Source organism: Sarcophilus harrisii, chromosome 1, assembly GCF_902635505.1.
Source record: "Sarcophilus harrisii chromosome 1, mSarHar1.11, whole genome shotgun sequence".
NCBI classification, from domain to species: Eukaryota; Metazoa; Chordata; class Mammalia; order Dasyuromorphia; family Dasyuridae; genus Sarcophilus; species Sarcophilus harrisii.
In genome coordinates this window covers 528,333,353-528,342,557 of record NC_045426.1, presented here as the reverse complement: position 1 = coordinate 528,342,557, position 9,205 = coordinate 528,333,353, and the positions used below count along the sequence as shown (strand labels likewise).

The following is a 9,205-nucleotide window of genomic DNA, read 5'->3' as shown; positions in this document are numbered from 1 at the left end:
TCGTTAAGTATTACTTCTATCATTCCAGATGGTATTATTCTTTTTTGCTTTATCAAATTAAAAGTTCAATAAGGTTAACCACAGTAATAATCAATCAGTCAATAAACATTCATCAAGCATCTACTTTGTGCTAGGCAAATTTGCTAAGTGTTGGGGATACAAATACACTTTATTTTTTTTAACAAATACACTTTATTTTTTTTTAAAGAGAGATAATTTCTGAACTCAAGAAGCTTAAGATCTGCTGAAGGAAGAAAACATACACAGGGAAGCTGAAAAAGGTAGGGAGTGAGAGGAAAATGTTATAAGATGGGGAAGTTCAAAAGCAGTGTAGCTGGTGGGAAATGGGACAAAGAATGTGCAGAGTCCTATTCTTGGATAGTGATTATGGAGATCATGTCCTTTCCCCCTGTTCAGAGAACTAATCAGTGAAAATTACATTTTATCCATGACTACTTATTTATGTGACTTTTTTTTTTGTGTCTTCCCATAAATTTATCTTAGAACATGTATCTAACATATTGGTGACCTGTGGAATGAATGCTTGTACTATTTATCTCTTATTGTATATGAACCATTTATGTATAAATGCTATATGTATATGTGTGTATACATACTTTAAACTACACTTAACTTTGTTATTCTTTGGTTGTTTTCAGTCACATCTGACTCTGTGACACTTTTTGAGGTTTTCTTGGAGAGGTTTGCCATTTCCTTTTCCAGCTCATTTTATAGATGAGGACACTGAGGCAAATAGGCTTAAGTGATTTCCCTAGCTAATACATATGTGAGGCCAGATTTAAACTCAAGAAGATGAATCTTTCCTACTCGAACCCTGGAGCTCTATTCACTCTTGGATTATGGTGGATTTCCTTCATAGACATAGCAAGTTAATGAGGTCTCTACAGGATATACAACTTTGTTATTTTTCCCCTCTTTCACATACCTTGTGAATATATCCTTTAATGCCTCATGCTTGTAAGACTGCAAGCAAAGATCTTCTCTAGATACTTCAGGTAATTTTTTTTGGGGGGGTACCTTTTCTATAAGTAAATCTAAAACTGAGATGTTAGAATTCAAATGTGGAAAATCTATGTCATTGCTTGTGAAAAAAACTGTGTTATATTAATCTTTTCAGATTTTTTCCAGTTTTTCCTATTAGTTGTCTTCATTTATATCCTTAAATGTGTTTAGAATCACTTACTAAACAATTAAAATAGAATCTCATTTTTCAAGCTTTATTTAAACTAGTTTTTTAAAGCTATGGAATGATATATATTATACATACACATACACACATGTATATCTATCTATACATACATATACATATGAATATCCTTGAAATCTACCACTAGCTTTGAAGTTGCTAAGCATCAAAGTTTGTTAATTTTATTTGTAGGGTATTATAAAATTATTAATTTATATTTTTCAGTTAATAAGCATTTATTAAGTTCCTGCTATGTATCAAAAACTGTGCTAAATACTGGGAATACAGAAAAAAGTGTAAGACAATCCCTGACTTCAAAGAACTCACAATCTAATTGGGGAGACAACATGCAAGTAACTATGTACAAACAAGTTTACAATACACATGTGTATGTATCTTTTATTAAATATTTATGTATATATGTATTTATAGATAATTAATTTATCTGACAATATCTCAGACCAAATAATGAAATCATACTCAGAAAATTTGCTCAGAATTTTTAGAGTTCCAAAAAAATATAATCTGCCTTAAGAGTCTCTGAACTCTAGAAATGTTCAAGCAGAGGTAGAAGAAAAGCTTGATGGTGATGAAATAAGATAGTGGTATCGAAATTCAAATAGAAGTATGGTCACCATGGACTGTATATTGACAGTTTTTAAAATGTATTATTTTCTATGTTTTATTATATTTCTCTTTTTTGTCAAATATTTCCTAATCACATTTTATTTTGGTTTGGAAGGCACTCAAGAGTATTGTGGATCAGAGCTGGCCTGTATAGAGTGCATGTATGACAACTCTGCTATAAGAAAGATTTGGGTATTCATAGGCTTGGCCCGAGACCTTTGAATTCTTTAAACTCAGGTAATAATATCTCATTTTAAGCACTAATTTCCTTTATAAGATCCTTGTGATGTAGGTAGTACAAATATTATCCTTATTTTTAAAATTAGGAAATTTAGACTGAAAATGTTTAGTTTTATATAGTTTATCAGAATCCAAACTTGAAACAAAGCCTTTCCTGATTTGAGGAGGCATTTAAGACCTGAGAAGTGATGGTATAGCAATTAGCACTCTGTCATAGTTCTCTCAATTAAAATCTAAGTCAGTACAGAGTGAAAAGGTACTTGCATTTGAGAGGCAAAGTAAAGAGAAAGAGCTGAAGACTAAGGTTGGAATCTTATCCCTGTCATTTATTATCAATATGACCTTGAATATGTTGCTACCTCTTTGGGCCTCTTTATCAACTATAAAATGAGAACTGGATCAGTTTAGAGGCTCCTTCCAATTCTATATCCATGTAGTTGTCAAATCTAGGACTCTTTCCTTTATATGATTCTGAGAATGAAGTCAAAATCTGCCTTAGTTTCTTCAAGTGTTGCATAAACTTGGTTTTTTAGTGTTCTATTCATGTTTTCTCCTGGATTATGTTTTTGTTTTTGTTTAGGAGAGCAAAAAGAGGATAATTCAGAAAGTGTTTTGATTTAAAGTGGGGCGGGGGAAGGCATTCCTGATTATTGAGTCTCAAGTAGCAAACTCTGGTAGGAGGAAAGGAAAGAACAATTTTCTTTCTTTCTTTCTTTTTTTTTTAATAGCCTTTTATTTACAGGTTATATGCAAGGGTAACTTTACAGCGTTAAGAATTGCCAAACCTCTTGTTCCAATTTTTCACCTCTTACCCCCCACCCCTTCCCCTAGATGGCAGGATGACCAGTAGATGTTAAATACATTAAAATATAAATTAGATACATAATAAGTATACATGACCAAAACATTATTTTGCTGTATAAAAAGAATCAGACTCTGAAATATTGTACAATTAGCTTGTGAAGGAAATCAAAAATGCAGGTGGGCATAAATATAGGGATTGGGAATTCAATGTAATGGTTTTTAGTCATCTCCCAGAGTTCAAGGAAAGAACAATTTTCAAACCTCTACTTCTTCTAGCTTCAATCATGCTGTAACCCAAAGTCCTGATTGAAAAAGTTCAATCATTTGCAAGGAACAAACTACAAATACAAATAAAACTATTCAGGGTTAATTGAAGATCAACAACACAACTGCATATATATCTTTACTATTTTGACCAGAACGGTTTCTTTAACTATTTGTATTGGAGATATACACGCACACATACACATATATGTACATACTTATTTTGAATTGGAAGAGAAAAAAGACACACATACACACATATGTATATATACACACATACACACACACACACATACCTCTCTGATTTTCTAGTCTTCATCTGTAACATGAGGATTGGTTCACTTCAAAGGTTACACACACACACACACACACACACACACACACACACCTCTGAGCACATGTAAAACTAAAGGCAGTTAAATGCAAAGATGATACCAGTTGTATTTTTAAAGACTGAACTACAATTTAATTTTATAGATTTCTAGAACAATCAGATAATTCTGAATCATGTTAATTACAATTGAACCTAAACAGGGTAAGATAGTGTGCCTTTGCAGTTTTTTTATAGCAGAGATTAAAGAGTGAAAAATGTGAGTTTTAATCGAGGAAAATTTATATATATATATATATATATATATATATATATATATATATACACAGACATAATCATATATCAAGCATATATATGTGTATATATATGCTTGATATATAATTATTTCTGGTAACTTGGACTTTATGAAGGAAGTTCAATTGAAAAAGTTGGGGAGAAATCAAGAGGCATACTTTAAGTGTGTTTCAAATACTCATATATTAAAATGAATCTGTGATCTCATCAGTCTGGATTTCTCCTCAAAGAGGCATATCATCCATTCAGCCTACTGTCCTCCCATAAATACACTAAAAGGGCACCACCTATAGTGCTGAAAGCCTTCTTGCTTTTCTGCTGACATATGAATATCAAGGGAGCACTCCTGAAGTCCACCTATTGTCTTTTGCCTTCAAAGGAAACAAATCACCATTACCAGCACCACCACCATCATCATTATCATCGTCATCATCATCATTTTCTCCTCTTCCTCCTCTTCCTCCTCCTCCTCCTCCTCCTCCTCCTCCTCCTCCTCCTCCCTCCTCCTCCTCCTCCTCCTCCTCCTTTTCTTCCTTCTCCTCCTTCTCTTCCTCCTCCTCCTCTTTCTCTTCTCCTCTTCCTCTTCTTTCCTTCTTCTTATTTGATATCTCTTTGCAGGGAAATGTGAATATAGTTGAAATGTTGTAAGCATATATAATTAAATTTGATTCTCATTGTTATGTTACTGGGTATTCAGATCTTCCTTGAAGGAACAGAAATCTAACTGCAGGTTTAGAATCTTTTCCTACAGGGTCTGAAATCTAATTGTTTGAATAATGAGGATTGTAGTCCAAGACAGAGTTTTCTCCCTGAATTGGGCTTGAGATCCTCAAGGAAGTTTGTTCATGGAGGTGTGAGGCAGGGAAGGATGGTGAGAGAGAGAGAGAGAGAGAGAGAGAGAGAGAGAGAGAGAGAGAGAGAGAGAGAAATTGTGTGTGTAAATTTGGCTTTATAGCCCTTTAGAAAAAAAATTCTAATGGGATTGATTGAAAGCTGTTAGTTGACTCTCTGAAATGATTAAGAGAGTAGTGAAATTTTAACTTTTTTCTTTTCTTCTCTTCCTACAGCTAGTGGACATTTTCTATAAAGTTTCTTCATTTCTTTAAGTTTTTTCTAATTCCTGATTTGTTTAATATAAACTATGAGACCATAACTTCCCTGTGATGTATGCCTGTATATTAATAGTCTACTGTGGGAAGTGCAATGGAGGAAGCCTCTGAAAAATTTGTAATAAAGAAATTGAGCTTGAAATTTTTCTGACTGTTAGAGTTGTCAGAAAAGAAAATCCATTCTTTTCTCTTTGAGGTACCATGCCGTACCAATCAAGATGAGGTGAAAAGAAAAATATTATGGTTTTGATTTTATTAATTATAAGCTTCGAAATAGCAGAAATAATAGATAAAGCAATGTCTCAGTCTTTGTTATCCCAGGCTATGGAGTCACGAGTAGACAAGATTCAGGTGCCTTAGAACAGCAGGCATTTTAGTGAATATTCTGACCTTTGGAGTGAGGCAGAATAAACGTGGAGATCAAAGAATGGCATGCCTCCTGGTGAGCGGAATAAAGTGTTGTGGGGGGATTGGGGTGGAAAGTGGTTGTACTCTAGAGCAAAAACAAGACAAAACAAAATTCTAATACTTCCTCACCTAAACCTCTCAACCTTGTCAGCTAGCACCACTTGGTGGCTACACTTATAACACCTTTTCCTTAAAGGAAAATCCTTCAAAAATAGGGAATTAAGTCTCCCCCAAAGAGGAGCAAACCAATTATAAATACTGTGCAACAAAAGTTTTACTGTAGCTTTAGATCAGTAAAGCTTAAATTTGATAATTTTGATTAAGTTTATATCAAATTTTGATAAATTTGATAGTTTTATTAATGGGCACCTTAAAAGAAGAATTGATTGTCAGAGAACAACCAAGAGAAGTTTTTTTTTTTTTTTTTTTAAGAAAGCAGAATGTTTGAAGATCCCTAATAAGAGAACCAGGAATGTGTATGTATTCACAGAAGGTAAAAAGTCACAATTATGTGTTTTCTATGGCAAATTTCTTTTAGTCAGGGTTCATGGTTATTACATTTGCTATATCTTTATATTTTTTCATATAGAATCCCGAACTTATACATCGTTGAGTATATATGATGTTTCCTTCCAACTAGAGTATAAACTATTGAGACAACCCTTTGCATGTATTAACTGCTTAATAAATATTATATTTAGCATGTAGTGAGTGCTTAATCAAATTGTTAATATACAGCGCATATACAATAGCATAGCATATACACAATAAATATTTATTATTGTGGATGATGGTATATATACTGCTTTATAGGTCATGCTTTTCATTAATTATGTCTCATTTGGAAAGGAAGGGAACAAGTGCAAGAGCATTAGAATATCTTAGTATGTTTGGGAGAAAACATGAAAAACACTACTAGAAGAAAACAAGAGCTTGCAAATTTTAAATTCAGCTCTCTTTTATTTTTTTGTGAAAAACCTGTTTTTATAGCTATTCCCAAAATGAATGTTATTGGAATGGGTTGAGGGATGGTAAATAAGCATTTATTCATAAATGTTTTGTTCATAACATCTATTTAATTCTTATATTGTTCCATTTTACAGGTCAGGAAACTGAGGCAAAGAGGTTATAATTACATATCTGGTAAGTATCCAGAGTCAGTATTTGAACTCCTCTCTCTGATCTCTAGTACTCTATCTATTGTCCTACCTAGCTGCCCATTGGTCACAAGAGTAAGGAATACATTACTCTCATTTGGAAAAAAATTAAACAAACAAACAACGAATGTTTTGCTGATGTTCTAAGCATTGGTCAGGAATATTTCCTTTGTGCATGGAGAGCATGCAAACATACCCATATGCAGACACACATGGACAAGCCCCTAGAACACACCTGTGAGTCACTGTTAAGTAGTATTCATATTCATACAGAAATACTTAAGGTCCAGATTGTATCCACAGTAAGTGAAACAGAGCAGAATTGAAATGAAACGATTAATATCAACAGGGGCGTTCATTCTCAGCCTCAAAGTGACTTGCCCACTTGGATCAGTGTTTCAGTCCTCAATTGCACTTTCTTTAAAGGGTTCTCTTCGTTTTTCAGGTGGGATCTGTTACACTGGAGAGCAATGTAACCCTCTGAAATTCTTTGTATAAGTGAACTGCTGTTTGAAGCATCTCTGAGTGCAACCTCCCAGGAGGTTTTAGGAGATAACAATAACATGCCTGTCTTTTCAAAAACCACAATGTGGCCAAAGCATGAGATTTAAGGGATGTTTGTGAGCTCCATTCCTGAAAAAGTACAGTGTGTTCTTCAGTTTTAGAAGGGAAAGAATTCCAGTATGAAACCAGCTGCCTGTGTTCTGTGTAATTTCTTCTGTATCTTCAGGGACTCTTTTTCTGGTTTTAAACTTCAATGCTTGGGCTCACTAAAAAAAGAAACAATGAATTGCTTGATCCTTTGGGTAGAGTTATGTCAATATTGAGGTCAACCTACCTCTAAGATCTAGCAAAGGAATAAATCAGCCACCAGGCAGGTGAAGACAACCCAGTGGCAGCAGTCTCAACAAGGGGAGCTATAAAGATTTTGTTTAATTTCCAAATCAAAAAGAGAATAACATGCATTAATTATGATGCAAAGGAATGATATTCCCATCTTATTGGAGATCACAGTGTACATGATTGGGGCTACCTTTCTGTAATATGATGAGGCTATAATTTAATGATGTTCCTACAACTTCCTGTAAATTTTTACCATTTGAAATTCTGCTGAAGTCACTAAATCAAAGCTGATATCGACAGGGATACTTCTCTGATAGAGAAACAGAAAAAGGAGCACAGGAACAAAGATAGTTGATCCATGAGTTGTATTGAAAAAACATCCCTCCATTTGGGCTGTAATTATTAGTCAGTTTTGAGGGGGCAGTCCATCTTAAATAGGTTAACTGGTGCCACATTAATAGAAAAGCTATAACATGATAAACAAATATGACTTAATGCACCCTGCTTTGAATTCAGAGTTCATATGTATTCCAGACAAAAGGCCAAACAAATTTACAACACTTCATGCATTTCTATGGAGGAACATTTTTACTGAAGGATATGTAAATATTGCACTAATCAGAGGTTCTGGAATTCCAAATGCCACAAAAGGTTATGACCTGAAGCCCTGTTAATAGATGACTGAGGGCGTAGACTAAGTCATTTTGAATGACAGCTACCACAGGGTGTTTTGCATGAAAAATAACCTCTAATAAATGACCTCTGCTTTTTTCTTTTCAAATCCCTGACAGTAATGAATGTGGAAGGGGGAGCTTCATACACATCAAGTGTTATTTACACCTAAACATGGCAAAAAATGGAGTCTTGCCTGTGTGCTGACTCCATTTCACATACGGAAGAGAGTAAGGGGAGGGGGAGATCTTGGACTCTCTTTGCAAGGAAGTCTATTCATTCCAGGACTTCCCTGAGAGCAGCAAATAAAAGGAATGAAATAAAAACACATGCAAAGTTATTAAAACTAACATTTCTATTTTCTAAAGGACTCCTTTAGTTACAGACTGGATGTTAAATCTCTTGGAATGCTGATAAAACCTTTCATGTTTTAGCTGGTCCATGACCTTTAGCTGGTCAGAGTTGTGTCTCTTCAGTGGGCTGAGGATGTTTTTAGTAGCATAAAATCCTTGCCAATAGATGATATTTTCCTTTTAGCTGCTTTCCCAAGCCCAGAAACCACGGCTGTTTCTCCTTGATTTCAGCTGGGTCAGAGAAAGAAGATCTGTTCTAAAAACAATGGTGGTTCTCCCCTCCTCACCCTCAATATACAGGCACCTTTGCCACCCACAAAATATACTTTTGCTTTCATCTTTTCAAGATCACAGGAATTAGGGATAGGGACGATTTTATTACAATGCAGTCCAGACCTTCCTCCTATTTGTGCCCTGGAAGCATTTTTGTTGGGGCTTTGTCAGATTTGACTTTAAAAGATTTCAAGTCCCTGAGGTTCCTTCTTTTCCTTTGGGAGGCCATTCTGCAGTTTTAGAGGATTGCAGGGAAATATCTTGGAATGTTTCGCCTTTCTTTTCCCCTTTGAACATCGTAATCCTGCTATTTCTATTTAGGTCTCGCTGGGTCTGCCTCATCTCCCTCATCCGCTCCTCAGATACTTTAGCTGATTATTATAAGCCTCACTTCGTTGTCCATGGGTTTTCATTTTTGCCCCATAGCTCAGTCCCTCGGCTCTCAGATCCTATTTGCTATATTCCTCTGAATTCACTTCATTGTTGACCTCTTTCTGACGTTGAGGTTCATCAGTACAATTTTCACTTACAAGCTGCTTGTCCTTTTTTTTTGAGCTGACCTTGTACTTGTTAAAATGTTACAGTTAGCAATGAAATGGCCTTCTTGTTTTACATATTTGTAA

General features: G+C 34.8%; 1 long non-coding RNA gene across 1 annotated transcript; it reads left to right on the top strand.

Moving 5' to 3' along the window:
• The first annotated feature begins 213 nt into the window (after window positions 1-213).
• Window positions 214-6,429, top strand: LOC116421325. Its single transcript, XR_004231649.1, has 4 exons — window positions 214-281; window positions 1,950-2,071; window positions 5,717-5,777; window positions 6,388-6,429. It is a non-coding gene; the product is annotated as an uncharacterized LOC116421325 (long non-coding RNA).
• The last annotated feature ends 2,776 nt before the right edge of the window (window positions 6,430-9,205 follow it).